The 16,648-nt window shown below is 40.6% G+C and overlaps 1 protein-coding gene and 2 long non-coding RNA genes across 7 annotated transcripts in view; 2 read left to right on the top strand and 1 right to left on the bottom strand.

The window, feature by feature from the left end:
• The window catches only part of LOC143145513 (uncharacterized), a 56,436-nt gene that overhangs the window by 27,846 nt on the left and 11,942 nt on the right, over positions 1-16,648 (top strand). For both annotated transcript variants that reach the window (XR_012991706.1, XR_012991707.1), the window contains exon 2: positions 14,675-15,199. This is a non-coding gene — a long non-coding RNA (uncharacterized LOC143145513). The remainder of the gene's footprint in view (positions 1-14,674; positions 15,200-16,648) is intronic.
• The window catches only part of Atpalpha (sodium/potassium-transporting ATPase subunit alpha), a 133,814-nt gene that overhangs the window by 112,772 nt on the left and 4,394 nt on the right, over positions 1-16,648 (bottom strand). The gene's annotated exons all lie outside the window — the stretch shown is intronic.
• LOC143145514 (uncharacterized) lies at positions 3,066-9,593 on the top strand. The gene is made up of 3 exons (XR_012991708.1): positions 3,066-3,936; positions 8,820-9,285; positions 9,372-9,593. It is a non-coding gene; the product is annotated as an uncharacterized LOC143145514 (long non-coding RNA).

The following is a 16,648-nucleotide window of genomic DNA, read 5'->3' as shown; positions in this document are numbered from 1 at the left end:
GGTGCATCGTGGGGTCGCCGTGCCGTATTAAACGACGAATTTACGGGTCCGCGAAATATTGTGTGTACCGCGAGCCGACGCACACGTATCTGACACAACGAATCAGCTGATCCATTTAAGCCCGAGCTCGTACCCGCGCGCACACTCGTGATTCCCGTGTACACGCGGTCCTTCGTCCGACAATTCAATAAATTCCAATTCGCCACTCCGCCACAGAGAGGGAAAAAAAATCAAAACGAAGGGAGGGGGGAGGGAATCGATTGCAATTTTTCCCCCTCTACCGTAACAAGAATCCACGTAGGAGAAAAAATTCGCGAGAATGTTTGATAAAGCACGAACCAATTTCCCTAAGCCTCGAGAAAGGAATCTTTTCCAAGGATGACCATTTTTTTTTTTTTTTTTTTTTTTTTTTTTGGCTCACGGAGAAATTCTTACGTAACCGTGGAATTAGGATACAACGATTGCGTAATCGTGGAACGGGCAAATGCGTTAAGGAAGCTTCCTCCTCTGCGCTGATAAGGGAACCACACGGATTCTGCCAATTCGAATCCAACATGGTTTTGAACAATTATGGTAAAATGGCCCTTTTCGATGTTCGTGAAATATCAGGCGTGGATACTCGGTAATTTCTGAGATATAAATAATTAAAGTTATATATGATAGTCGCGTAGGTACTATTGGAAGAATTAAAACGATAAATACACGATACATGCAATCTGCTCAATTATTATAACACACATCAATTAATACGCGTTTAAAAATTTTCTACAATCTTGCACAATAGTTACCGTGTTTGATTAATTTCTATTTTACAAAATTTTTTGTTCCAACATCCAATACAAATTTCCCGTGCACACTCGGTGGTTCGCAAAGTTTCTAACCACGTATACGTATTCTTGTCCCAAGGTACGTAAACTTTAATCGTTCGTATCTCGAGAACCATCAATCATCTGCGGTCGATATTTCGCACATAGCAAATGGGATCCGTCCACTATCGTTCCGCGAAAGCGCGTTGAAATCGAAGGAGGACACCTCGCGCGTAACGAGAATCACCGTTTCCGGGCGCGGTCGCTGAAGAAACGAAATTATCGCGCGAGACAACACCGTTTTCTCCGGGGACCCGGTCCGGTTCGCGGTTAAATTGATTCCGTTTCACTCGTTCCACGCACAGCGGGAATTAATTTCTAAGCTGGAAATTGTGCAGCCGCTGGACAATGGTAACGAATGGTCCCCGAGCCGGAACAAATTTTTCCCCGCCGACGTGCCACGGGAGTAGCCGTTTCCCCCTTGGGGGGCCAATTCCACGGGGTTAACCGTGAAGAATCGCCGGCAACGTTTCCTGAATGGTGAGGGGAAAAACAACCGAAAAGAAACGAAAAGAAACGAAAAAGAAACAAAAGGGTCGAGGTAGGAACGTTCGCGGAGAACCTGGGCCAATATTTGTGCCAGGGCGGCGCGGGTCTAAGGGCGGGAAGACGATGGTCGGCCATCGATCCTGCGACCCTAGTTTCGCCCTTGCAGGACCTCGACCCTTTGACACTAAAACACCGACCGTTTCGCTGATTAATTCATTTGATACGTACCGGGGCACGATTTGGAGCGTTGCCAGATGCGAACCTTTAAACGAGGTAACGCGCGTGCCTCGTTAATACGTCGGGTGTCGCGCGAGACTCGATAATGACGCGTCGAACGAACAAAAAAAAGAAGAATCTGTACTCCGGTTCCGTCTCCAGGGGTCTCTGATACACATCGTACGAAGATTGAGTGTTCCGAACGGTTCGAGGTACACACCTCTTTAGCGTAGACTCGTTTTCTCGTGAATGGATGTCCACTGTTGCGGTGGGTGTTTTTGGTAGACAATAGTGACGATAGTGTTCGAGATATCGATCGAGACAACGAGCCACTTGTCAGGGATCGAAAATCAATTTTAATCGATCGAAATTATTCCATGGATTGACTCTAGGGTGTGCCTCGGGTCTTTTCTGACCCGAGATTTGATAAAAGAGCACCGAACGTGAAATGTGTACTCGAGTTTGATCTCCACGAGTCTCTGCTATCCATGGCATAAAGAAACCTCTTTATAATAATTCTAGATACACCTGTTTATGATAATTTAATAATAATTGTCCGAGATGTCGACCGAGACAACGAGCCACTCGTCATAGATCGAAAATCAATTTCAATCGATAGGTTACTCCATGGATTGACTCTAGGGTATCCTTCGGGTCTTTTCTGACCCGAGATTTCGATCACGGCATCGACACCTCTACACACCACATGGTACATTTACCGTGAAATCCTGAATCGCAAGATAAACAACGTTCAAAATTAACAATGGTCCCGCTCGGTACTTTTTACTCGAGATACCATTTTCTACTCTACCGAATCCACAGTGATCAAAATTGTACGTTCCAAGCAATTGTTACACCCAATTCGAGAATCAAGTATACCCTCTCTACTGTATTTCAACACCACGTGGCACGTAACCATAAAATCCCCGAAATCACAACGCAAACATCGATTCCCCGTCTCGATCTCCATCATCGGATGCAATTTCACGGACCCTCGGCCACCTTACCGTGAAATTTCGCGTCGAGAACGTGCAACGCGACAAGTGACCAGGTTTATAAAACGTTTACAGCCCCTACGTTGGCAGATAAGGAGAACCTTTGAAAAATTCACAACTTTTTCCAAACACCGATCGTGTCTCGACCGCGAAGGCGTCGTTTCGAAACGAGCGTGCCGTTTCTCGTACGATTGTCTCGCGAATCACTTTCCCTCGAAAATGTCAAAGTGATTTTAATTAAAATTCAACCCGTGGGGCGTGTACCGTCCGGTGGCAATTACTCGAGATAATTGAACGTTCGACGCGTCACGAGGGGTGCACGAAAGAGAAAAGCAAAGAGATCCGGAAAACTAACGCAAATAGACACGCCAATGTCCACCGTATTGAACGTCGAAAACAAGGGCGGAGAAGGTGAAGGTGTAATTGGAGAACGTTTCGGTGGTCGTCCACCAATCCCGTTCACGGAATTCCGATCGCGACGAATTTCGTTGGAAAAAACACTGTGTCACCGTGTATCGTGACCCGATTTCCGTTACACGATTAACGTTACAACGAACGACGCGCGAGCGTGCAAATAATAATTAGAAAATTGACGTTATGTGCACGTGCATGTAACGTGGTTATTTGCATGCGCGTGGACCTGGATCGACGATAGTCATTTTTCTCCACCGTATCGCGTAACACATCGAACGTGTGCTCTTTCACCGAAAGATTTGTATACCGATTTTCGCGCCAAGATGCAACGGAGTTAATTATTATAAATACACTAGTATGTTATTATTTTTAACGACACCGTTAATAACTAGTTTATCCACGGATAACTCCTTAATCACGGATTTATGGCTGCGATAAATTGGCGAATCTGCCAAGAATTTGTGATAAGTGATATTTGCAATCTTAACGATCTTAATCGAGCGAAGTTTCTGTACAATGATCGTGCTATTTTCAATGGATTCGTGTACTTCCTGATTACCAGGATGTAATTATTGTAAATATAGTGTAAGTGTATGTTACGATTTTCTACGATATTATTCATTGAGAGCGATCTGTGGATAACTGAAATGAAATGGATAGTTGTTCGGATAGAGGTGCGAGAGAGACAGAGTAATGGCCAGTGAGCCTCGCACTACATCGAAATTGAGATCGAATTTTTACACAGTTCTCGTTGTAGTAAATTAGTGAATTGTGCAGCTAAGTTTGAGGCACATTTATGGAGAACAGTGTAACTAACTCTTACAATCAATGATCTCCAATCTGTAAACTTTGTCGACGTTCTCAAACCTAATCAGCAAACAGCAGGCAATTTGTTTCACGTTGCGGTACAGCTTGGTCTACCAGACGACCGACACCGCTGTCCAATGAAATTTCACGTAACTAAGACGAATATGTAAATTGGACAGGGTGGGAAATCATCGGAAGTGAATTAATAAATAAAAGACGAGATGCTTTATTTTTTACGACGTTCTTTGTTTTCTGGGATCTCCTAAAAATTAAAGTTGCCCCAAATCGGCGGTTCATTGTCCGGGAAGAAGAGATTTTTCAAAGTGTCGGATGCACTTAACGTCCGACTCGTAAAATGTGTACCTAACGAAAACAAAAGATTCTAATGCAGGATGTAATATCAGTTACTATATTTAAGTAGTATACAGAGAGAGAGTGTATAGTGTGTAATATATATTATATATATATATATGGAGAAAAATATTCTAATGCAGGGAGTGATATCAGTTACTGTATGTAATATACAGAGAGAGAGTGTATAGTGTGTAATATATATTATATATATGGAGAAAAAGATTCTAATGCAGAGGGTGATATCAGTTACTATATGTAATATATAGAGAGAGAGTGTATAGTGTATAATATATATTATATATATGGAGAAAAAGATTCTAATGCAGGGGGTGATATCAGTTACTATATGTAATACACAGAGAGAGAGTATATATAGTGTATAATATATATTATATATTGGTATGTAACAAATATTATATACACAGTATCTAGTATATATTATATACACAGTATGTAGTATATATTATATATATGGTATGTAGAATATATTATAAATATCGTATATAGTACATATTATATATACAGTATGTAGTATACATTATATGTACGACATATAGTAAATATTACATATAGAGTTATGTGTATATATATATAATTTTATATACAGAGTTATTTTATATATATATTACAGTTTGACGGTAATCGAATACATACGTTGAGAATACTATAACCAAGACCCGTATTAGTTAAAGCCTCGAGGGCAGCCTTCCCCTTTAAAAAGTACATTAACGAAAACGACCTTCTGATGTCGACAATCTTATTATTGCTCTCGATGTGTACTCGTCCGGCGACATTCAAATAAATATACAACCAAGGTCCGTATTAGTCGAAGCTTCGAAAGTAAGATTCCGCTTAAAAAAAAAAAATCGATAATAACAATCCTCCGATGACAATGAAATTAATAACTCGAATACTCGAAAAAATATTAAATTGTACGGAAAGTGATTTCGTTTTCCAAAATGGAGAATATATAATTTAATGAAACGTTTATACACTCTTAGAAAATCGTGTTTCATTTTCACCAAAAAAAAAAAAAAAAAACGAAATGACTTTCCGAACAACCCAATATATTCCGTTGAAAATACTCTCAGCCGTATTAGTCACAGCCTCGAAGACAGGCTTCCACTTTAATTTTAAAGCACTCTTACGTCAACCGTTCAATCAAAGTCTTTGGATTAAAAATGTAACGAATGTATGGGACTCGTGTTTTTAACATTGCAATACGACGAGAGTACTGTGGAAGTACAGTTTCGTCTATTGTAGTAGCTTTAATTGCAGAAGAATAATATATAGGTACACTATGGGTCGAAAATGACCCGAGAAACGCACCAGAGTTTAAAAAAGCGTGTTAACGAAAAGTGTATTCGTTTTAAGTGTCAATAATATTCAAATAAATATATTTTCTCCAGAGTATAATATACTATAATTAAGATACATACTAGATAAAAACCTTAAAGATTAACCTCTGTTAGAAAAAATTTATCGAAAGCTTCCACTTTGTAAAAGAAGTTGAAAAAAATTATGTGCATTTATTTTGACGATATTCGAAGAAACACGTTCCGTTAAAAATTCTAATTAAGATCCTTATTAGTTAAAAAAAAAAAAAAACTGGAAACCAACCTTCCACTTTCACAAGTATATCTTCAAAAAATAATTTCTACATCGGTCGCCATGTGTATTCGTTTGACGATATTCGAAGTAGTATGTTCCCTTGAATATATTTACAACAACCGAGTCCCGTATTAGTTGAAAACCTCGAAAATAGTGCCTCCATTTTCCAAAGTTTGATTCCCATCCGACCAGTAGCGTTTTTCTTCGCCTCGCTCGCGATTCGACTTTAATAACTTCGTCGGTGTTATCAAGTAGTAAGCAAAAGGGAAAACAAATTACAAGTACAGGAACTCCGCGACTATTCCGCATCCGATTTAACCGCGTTTCGAAGTTTTTTAACAAATCGTGGCCTTCGAGCATAGAATCGAAATGGAAATCTATAATGCGATTTTACCACGAACTTCTCCAAACATCTTCGACCGTTAACTTGGTTATCGTTTTATTGGGAATTTCCTATGGTGGTTAATGAAAAAAAAAAAAATTTTTTTTTTGAAAAAAAAAAGAAAAATAAATAAATAAATGAAAATCGAACACTCTGCAACCGACGTGCAATTTCGAACACGTCACTCTGTTGACATCGATGTCGAACTTCATCGAAGTAGTAATTTACAATGACGGTGTGGGGGAAATATTTAAAACGCCCACTATTGAAATATACCAACTTGTTGCTCTTTCGAATGAAAGATTAATTTCCCACCGCATACTTGATTGCGTTCAAGTGTTCCTTTATTGCTTTTTCTGCCCGAGTGTGATGAAAAATCACAGACATTGTTTAGAGTCGGTCGCACGTGCGCGGGGGGAAGAAAAAAAAAAAAAGAAAATACTACTCGACGTATTCCCATATACACCGAGACTTTTTCACTTTGTTTAACAGTACACTGATCGGAAATTTTGATCGAGATCGATTCGTTGCATTGCAAAATGAAAAATAAGAACACGGTGCAATTCTTTCATATTATTTTCAAACCCCTCGAATATTTCGTTGGTTCTTCTTTTGTTTAACGGTACGAGTAATTCCCGATATTTTTCTTGGATTATTTGCATGCATAAAAGACGATTAAGAAATGTACGAGCTCTTTATCTCCGGCCATTTTTATACTTCAAAACGAAACGAAAATAACATTTTCCCTTTAAGAGATGCAACGATGAAGATAAAACCGGAAATAAATTATCGAGGACAGTTTTCCGCAAAATTTTACAATTAACAAAAATTTATCGATCGATGAATCACGCGTTGCGTCCAATCGATTTTCACACTTCTTTTCGACACGAGATCGATGTAAAAATTGAATTAAGAAAATATTCTTCAAATCGTTAGAATTGAACATTCCGCGTCCGATTAACTGGCACTTTGTCAATTATGTTTATAATCACGGTATCGAGTAATTCGCGAAGTTAAATTCCATCAATTACATTGATTAAAATACAAATTACTCTCAAACGTGTGCACAGTAACATCGTGGATAATTACCGTTATTAAGTTGAACGCGACCAATTTCGTTCCGTTTCGAATACATAATTATCCCCCCATGGATTTGGTTCAACGTTCCAAGTAACGTTCAATGATCGATTTATAAAATTGATGATTTGCGATCGGATCAAAAAAGACCAAAAAAACGATCTCGAACGTTCAATTTGCATTCCCAAATCATAATTCGAATTAATATTTTCGATTGTTTATTTTCCGTGATGCTTATAAATTTCAACGAAGTCAGTATAAACGATATTGCGACCTAACCCCATCGTACCGTTCGGAGCTTCACTCTAATCCCCCCACCCCAGCAATCCACACATTTTACATCGTACGATGTAATAACAATCCAATCGTCTCGATATAATTACAAGGACCGCGAACGATTCGTTTCAATTATTGCCAGGCGGTAATCCCAATCGTTACAGAAACTGTGAATTTTAACGCGCGACTTCAATTAAATTAACCGCGCCCGGTAATGTCGGTGTAAATCGATTCATCGCGCAGAATGCGTACGCACGGTAAACACGCTCGATGCGAAATAATACGGCTTCTAATCTAACCGGACGCCGCGCGCGACGATACGCGGAGAAAAAATGAAACGAATAAAAGGAGAAGATGAAAAATGAGGAAGAAGAATCAGAAGAAAAAAAAAAAAATTCCTTCCGTCGTCCTCCGCGCCGGAACAGAGGCGAAACGCGGTAGAATATTCCAGAAGGCTGCGCGGGGTTCAATTACGGGTCAGCGTCTAATTAATTCGTGGCACATCGTGCCACCGTGGTCGTTATTATCGTTATTATACCTGGCACGATCGTGTCACGTTATCAGATATCGCGCGAGGCAAATTCTGGGCAAGTCCCTCGCCACCCCCACTATTTAACCGCTACCCCCACTCCTCGACCGCTACCCCCACCACTCTGCATCGCTGTCGGACTTTTATTTTTACGACGCGCGCCAATCTCTTCCGCGTACGAGAAATCCGAGTAGACGTTATATATACGCGGGGAATGTTACCCGAGTCGAAGTTTCTTTTTTTTCTTTTCTTCTTCTTTTTTCAAGTAGCTCGGAAGTCCAATTGTGGATAAAAGTCGAGAAGAAGGTCGTCCACTTTGTGGATTCTCGAAGAATTTGGAAACAATCGCTTTCAACAGCCTCGTGGATTAATACTGGGTTGTTCGGAAAGTCATTTCATCTTTTTTTTTTCGGTGAAAATGAAGCAAGATTTTTTTAAAGTGTATAAACATTTTATTAGATTGTATATTCTCCATTTTGGAAAACGAAATGACTTTCCGAACAACCTAATAGAATTTATATTGATTTACTTTGAATCCGAAGGTATAGAAATATTTTCGTTAAGAAAAAAATATCTATGATAATTAGAGATGGTGCATTGAGAGATTGTTGTTGTTATTACGGTAATATTTTTATGACGTTCGAATGACATAATTGCGATGTAAGAGTCCCCCGGTTAATAGTTATCGATTTATTTATTTACTTCGACGCTGGTCGACGAAAGAACAATATACGTCGTTATATTGCCCGGTATCCAGCGAACAATGAAATCGTCCTGATTTTTGCTACAATCCTTTTTTCCAGCGGAGCTCCAATCACGTCGCATTGTACCGAAATTTCCAAGGGAAACAGCGCGCCACGCGTAAATATCCAACACGAAATGAAAACCTGATGCAGATGGCTGAATTTATATGCAACAGCTATTTCGGAGAATACCGATCGCCGTCCCTCGTCGCGTGAAAAATTGAATCCATAGTATTCAAAGTGAGATGGAACGAGATCATAACGAGAATAATAATTAATAATGGTGGAATGCCCCGAACTATGAAACTGATGAGATATTGACGTCACTTTGACACGCTGCGCAACCAGCGCCGCAGAGGAATTTTAGTTATCGACATTGGTTCAAATTGTTATGTAACAACTGGAAACGTTCGATACTTCAATGGACAGACCTATTATTGTAAACTTATTATTAGCAAAGGTCGTGAAAAGATTAGACTTAATCCATTTCCATCTATCTGTAATCCTAACAACATTGATGTTGATCGTAAGTTTGCAAATATCAAGATTTATTTATGGTAAAAGTCTTAAGTCGGTTATGGAATTTTTTTAATAGGTTTTTTTTTTCAACAGGGTAGCTTTAATATTTTCAGTTCTAATTAAACGTAACGCTGTATCATTACATTGTCAAAGAACACTGTTACCTAGAATGCATCACGAATTTCGGGTTTCATTTATTCGATGGAACTTCTACTAATAAAACTTTTGACATAACTGTCCCCGTGGAACCTTCATTGTAAGAGTTCTAAAATATCTGTTGCAAAAGACCCTTTCTAAAAAAACTTCCCAAGGTAAAAGTTTCTACCCGTAAAAGTACCACAAGAACGAATATTCTTTTAAGGGAAAAGTCCAAACAGAATGATTAATATATCAAACTTGACTTGTTCTCTTCGAGGAAGGAATCTCCGTGCCGAATTAACCTCAGAACTTATTTTAAAATAATAATTGTTCTCGTAAATCCGTAATAAAGCGGTGAAAGTCTTACAGAAAACCAAAAGATTTATATTCCCTCCCTTTTTATTTTCTCGAGCATCCAGAAAAAAAAACATTCTTCTATACACTTTTAATATTCCTAATAATCTTCCTTAACTAAATGAACAACCTTTTTTTTCAATTATCCTCCATTACATTCGGTACGATTATTTCAAAGAACAAAAACGTATAAGAAAGTGTATTAAATTTTCGCATCTTTGAACATTTTTATTTTAAAAACATCGCGTCACGGGAATCTCGTTAAATTCAAAGTGCATTGTTAATCCAAAAAAGATGGAGAAACACTGCTCTGCTGCACTGAGCGCTCGAAGGGGTTGAGTTCCGAAACGTCGGTCACTGATGACCGACACGGCCCGAACGGGCGCTCGAGGTTCGTCCACGGTTCCGCGAATCGCGTCTAATTCGCCGAGTCGTCGATACGTGTCGATAAACGTCACGGCTGGAAGAGCTTCCAGTAACGGTTGCTCGTTCAACACGGCGCGACCGGAGCACTCTCCGTTTCGCAGGCGCGCTATAATTATATAGGTCAGAGGCCCGCGGTATTCTTATGAGCAAGAGTTACCAGCGCGATGAAACCGCGCGAAAATGTCACCGCGCGTCTTTTACCCTTTCCGCTCGACGTGAACACGGGCCGCGGGGGCCACTCGATGACGACGCAAAGGGAATCGCGTGGCACTCGACGACGACGATGACGTGTGCGTGTGCCCGTCAAAGTGGCAGCAACCTGCACAGACGAGGGGGCTCGTGCATAATTAGGAACCAAGGGTAGCAAGCTTGGTTGGCCACGAGCGGAACGTTGTGTTTGCGAACACCCAGTGTACACAAGCACGTGCACGCACCATACACGGCAACACGTCTCGTACGCGCGCGCATCCTCGCCGAACCGCTTGACATTCTTTGCTCTCGTGTTTTTGTTTCGCCTCTTTTTTGTTTTTTTTTTGTTCACTCTATTTTTCTTTGTTTGGATTTTGTTTTTTGTTTTGCTTCGAGGTTCGTTTGTTTAGGCTTTCGTTTTCGTTTCACGCGGGGCCGTCGGCGACAGTAATTTCACGGCGGATATCCATCAAACTGGAAAAAACAATGTTTGAACGACGAAGACTTGTCTTTGAAGTTGAAATATTCTTTTTTTTTTTTTCTATTTATTCTTTTATTATCTCCGCGGTTCGAGAAACGTATAAACGTACGCGCGCCACGCGTCCGGAGCGTGTTCGTCGATTGTTTTCACTGAATAGAATTTTTTCGATGGAATATGTATTTCCTTGATTTTTTTTCGTATCGCTTCGATTGTCGGTTTATTTGTTTTGCACGGAATTTCGTACCCGTCCGCGCTGTAATTCCAAGGCCGGATTCGTCCTGCGAATACCGTGTATATTTTTCAGCTTTTCACGCCACCCGGATCGAGCGCACGATATTCCCAAAGATGGACGTTTGATGTTGAAATTTTCGGTTCGCGCACAGAGGGGGTTTGGGAAAGGATAAATAAAAATACAGCGAGGATTAATGTAACGCGACGAATTGTACGATTTTACGTCCCGCACAAAAGCTTCGACTGACGCGTTTCTTCCCTCCCACCACCCACCCTCTCGAAACAAAAAAAAGTTTTCACCTTTTGCTCCGATTATTTTTCATTTCCCCTTTGCCGTTCGTTTTTTATTTGCATCCACGTTCTATAGTTTGAATGGAACATCGTCCACGATGAGTGATGAAACTCCTGTGCCCAATAGCCAGGAAATAATTTTCCCTAAGCATACGGTCGTCGGTTCGATTTTGATTTTGGCCGTTGAAACTATATATAATTTAATATATAACAATATATTAATATAATAATATTATATTATATTAATATACTATATTACTATATAATATAGTAATATATATATTACTATACAATACTTAATATATATATTACTGTATAATAATTTAATCAAATGTTTATACACTCTAAAGAAATCGTGTTTCATTTGCACCAAAACAAAACGAAATGACTCTCCGAACAACATGATAAATATCGCGGGTATACAATAGACGAATTCGATTCGTTTGAATTTTCCCCCAAAGTTACATTCGTGACTCTTCGATTCACTCTTTTATTATTATCGTAGAAAAAGAAGAAGCAATTTGGAGAAAGAGAAAAACGAAAGATCAGAGAAACGTTCTAGGAATTGATCCGTGTTGTTTATTTTCGTCTCCCTCGTCTTTGTGTACGCGAGGGATGACATTGGGCGATACGAAGAGCGAAAGGGACACGGAAATCATGCGAGAACAGTTCCAGGAATCTGTAGGGGGAGCTGGGTCGCGATCCGAACGATATCAACGGTATATATGTATTTCTCTAAACGCCATAATAATTTCAACGGAGAAACTTATTTTATTCGTTCACGATTCAACCGAGATGCATTCACGCGAGCGAGCGTCATTTCATTGAAATCTCGAAAACTCATTAGCGGGGCCACTCATCGCGGAATTGCTACTTCACACAAACGATACAAAATAGTTCGAAAGGAACTTCTTTCTGCCAAGAATCTCCTCCGGCTTGAGTATTTCTATCACAGAGACGATCTCCTGCAATAAGACACTTCCAGCGAGTACGTACTTACCGCAAAACCTCGCACGAGTAACGAAGATTATTACAAAGAGAGTACCACCGAGATTCACGACGCTGGAGATAAGAAAATCCAGCCAGTATCCAGGAAACGATCGGCAAGAAGCGCTGCTCCGCGTTCTGTGTCTTATTTACATTTTACAACAAGAAGTGAGCGACGAGAAATTCATGTCCAACAAAACCAAACCAAACCAAACCCCCGAGTGCGTTAACACGCGTAATTATTATCGTCGCTGTTGTAATTATTTATTCTAAAATTGCAAAGACGAATAATTTTTCTCCGGTAAGATAAAAAAGTTTCTTTCAATTCTTTATCCGTTACTCGACGAATAAAAATTAGAATTTTATTGAGTTGTTCATTGGAAAGTCATTTCGTTTTTTTTTTTGTGGTGAAAATGAAACACGATTTTTTTACAGCGTATAAGCATTTTATTAAATTAAATATTCCCCATTTTTTTTGTTGAAAATGGAACACGATTTTTTTACAGTGTATAAACTTTTTATTAAATTATATATTCTCCATTTTGGAGAACGAAATCACTTTCCGAACGACCCAATATTCGTAGAGCGAAATATATCGCAACGAGTAAAAATTGAACCGTCAAATCCAATATAAACGTCCGCGAATAAATTGTTACTTATACGTTGGATTTATCCGTGGTCTTTTAGTCGTATAAAATTTTGCCCATCTCTGGACGAGGTCTCACAATCCGCTCGAGCAAAATGAAAAACCGACCTCGCGTTTCCTTCGGTCGCATTAGCCGTAGAATCCTCGAAACGTAACAACGGTTTTTCCTCCTCCGTGGAGTTTCTTTAGACGATGCGCGGAACGAGTGCGCGGTGGGCCGGGCGCGCACGAATCTCTTCTTCGGTGACCAGATGCTGAGGATTCAGCAGTTTTACGGTCTGCGTATCGCGAGACATTAGTGCCACTTCGGTGGAATTTATGACGCCCGAGAAAGCTGCGTTCACCTGACGGTGAATTATTCATAAAATGGGAACGTATTCGCGAACGAGTTCGCTAAATTCGATGAAGACACCTAATTCCATCTACCGTTGACCTTTCCGTTTTTCCTTAACCCGTTCGAATCATTCGGGCTCGTCACGCCACTGCAGAATCTAAAAATCGACCACACTTGCGCATTGTTACACGTAGGTAAATATACGTGGAAAATTCCCGGGTGAAATATTTATTATTGAATTTTTTTTTATCTTTTAAACTCTGTGCACTTTCGTCATTAGGATTACTATTATGGGATCAAGAGGGTATCTTGGTTGCTTAAAAAAAAATGCTAAAGTTTCATAATTGTATCTTTGTCTCTATAAAAAAAATTCTTAAAAATTTTTAACCTTTCAAACTTGAAAGTCCCCTTAATGAGCTTGCTACCATGCGTCACACGTTTGTGACTCGTCTGTTACCTTGATTTGACCTTGACAACTTATCGACACCTCGAGTAAGCGTTCGTCAACCGTGCCTGCAGATGTTCTCAAACCAGTGACACGCACGTCACGATATTTTTCTGCTGAGAATCGTTGGTGTAAAATCTAACGTTGGGATTCCTCGTTCTCTCGTGGCCCTTCGAATTTTTCGAAATCAAATCGGAGACGTGTACGGTGCACGGAGGTCACCGGCAATTTTCGAGGGGCTCTTAATTAAAGTTAAACCCATTAACATGCGCGCGCGTACATGTGCACAATCTCGTGTACCGACGTTACGTAATTTCATCGGTGGATAAGCCGTTATCTCTGGACGCGGTATCGAACCGGGATACGTCCGTGCTGGCGCACGGATAATGGCGAGCGCCAGCGGGCATTATGGTGTTCCGTGAGTGAGAAAATATGCGTCGACAAATAGAAAGAAGTATCTCCGTCCTTCGAGCGCCTCGCGCCACTGTATTCTCTCGTATATACATCCAATAGCTCCCCAGGTACGACCATTTCTTTTTCGCTACGAGCATTGATTAATTCGTGGACAAATAAATAACCGTGAAATAATTTCCTCTCGAAGGATAAAAATAAAACTCGTGCAGAGAAAATACGTGCAATCTTGTAAGAAAGTTATTCTCACGAGGGGGAGAATTGGATGCTGTTACAAATTTGAGAAAAATCATGGAAAGTGAGCTGTATGTGTTACCTAACCTCAGTCCGGAAAGATTCAAGTTGCGTTTTTTTTTTTTTTATTAATTTTATCCGTGTGTATTTGAAAAATATATTAATTTTAAGGGTAGTGATAATTTACGAAGAAAATACCGATTCCAGCGTGTATTACTTTGTGTTTCAGATTCCACATCACCACCCTGAGCAACCGAACACAGCGCGCCGAAAGAAAGCTGCTCGCGGGCGGAAAAAAGCGGAGCACGGCTGCCATTTAAATAATCAAGAAGCAGCGCGCGGATGCGACAGCGAATTAGACGCTAAAGAAGTTTAAAAGGGCCAATATGCAGGGCGGACTCCTTCCCAGGAATTATGGTCCCTGGGCCGCGTGGGCTGACCCCTCCGGTGTTCTCGTCGTCTTGCGGAAGTCCGCCATTAAAACAGCTGGATCGAGCCAGATCTCGCGAGACGAATCTAGCCTCTTCACTGTCACGGGTCTGACCTCGGATCTCGGATATCCTCGATGCGCAGACCGCGCCGTAGTGTGTTCTTGAGACCTCACGGGGATTTGGCGTCCAATAAAACCAGCCACGCGTCCTGAGGGACGTGTTTACAGCGGAAACTACCGCTACGTATCCTCCTCGCTCTTCCGCGAAGCAACGGAACTCGTAACATGAATTCTGGAAGGCGTGGCAGTCGTGCAAAGCTACTGGTAAATATCTTTCGCATGATTCACCACCACCACCACTACCACCCGTTCCTTCGGGCTATCCCCGACACTGCGATTCGTCAATATCGCGCCATCTCGCGATCGATGCGCCACGCGAAAGTCCCGCCGAAAAATGGCTATCCACGATACCGTGACGTTTCGACCTATCTAGGTTAGAAGGGGCATCAAACGAAGACTCGTGTCCAGCTTGATCTTTACGCGTGTCTCACAGCGATATATTCGATGCATGTATCCCGTTATAATAGGTCGATGATACAGCGCCATCTATCGGTCAACGCGACACACGAATATCCCGCCAAAAAGTGGGCATGTTTACCGCAAAATTTCCATGACAATAGCATCACGAATCAATACTTTACGTGTGTCGATAGACGTACGTGTCTCGATGTCGCGACGAGAAAGAACATCGATACGTGTTCAATTACATTTAACAGAAGAGAATACGTAATATTATTTAACGTTTGAAAAGCGCGCTCTAAAATTGGATCTTGGGAATTTTTACATTTTAACGATTTGGATACGAATCAAAGTACGCGTGTTATTAGTAAAGCAACAATACGATGTTCCTTTTGTTTAGCGAGTCGTTGTTCGATATATGTGAATCTGAAAGTTACCACGGTTATGGTCGAAAATAACGAGCGTTGCAAATTATGACGATATACGTAAACGCTGTCTGGTCATGCGACAACAGAAAGAATTGAAATTAAACCACGTGGAAAATGTCGGGAGACAGTTCCATCGAAATCTCATTTTCTACGAAGAGCGCGCACGTTCATCGTTGTAGCAACACTCTGGAAAATCACGTGCACGTTGTGTACACGGAAGTTTATATTTTATCTGGAAAGGAAAGCGCTTCTTTGCAATTTCCACGGTGCCTTGAACCCAGAATGATATCGAGGTCGATCGAGCTTCCGTTTATTTCTCGAGATGTCGACGGGACGAAAATATATTTTTGTTATGTACACGATATCATTCGGATCTGGTAAACCTCGTCAAAACAGGTACTATCGACAAGATCGCGTCGATGCTGACATGTCCAATCGTTGATTAAACTGCAACTGTTATTGAGATAACCTGTAACGGGATTGTAACGATACTGTTCTTGGCGTTCAAACGAGATTAATCGTTAAATTCTAATGATACACATTTAAGAAAGAACCGATTTTGTAATACAACAAGGACAAACGTGTACTATCGTAGATATCGTTAAAAGAGGGATGATTTCACGACGATGACGCTGAACCAAGCAGAAGAGGAATTGGACGAGGAAATACAGTGGAACAGGCTGGAAGCGTGTGCACGGCCCCCTGACACACATCGACTCGTTAAAATAACGACATAATGGCTAATTTAGCGATAATAAGCGCGAACCGTATCGTTCAAATTAGCGTCGAAGGTGAGACGAGACCGACAAAGAGAGACGCCCGAGGA

This window comes from Ptiloglossa arizonensis, chromosome 4 (genome assembly GCF_051014685.1).
Source record: "Ptiloglossa arizonensis isolate GNS036 chromosome 4, iyPtiAriz1_principal, whole genome shotgun sequence".
NCBI classification, from domain to species: Eukaryota; Metazoa; Arthropoda; class Insecta; order Hymenoptera; family Colletidae; genus Ptiloglossa; species Ptiloglossa arizonensis.
Note: the sequence above shows the minus strand (reverse complement) of the source record. Positions and strands in the feature narration are given on the sequence as shown.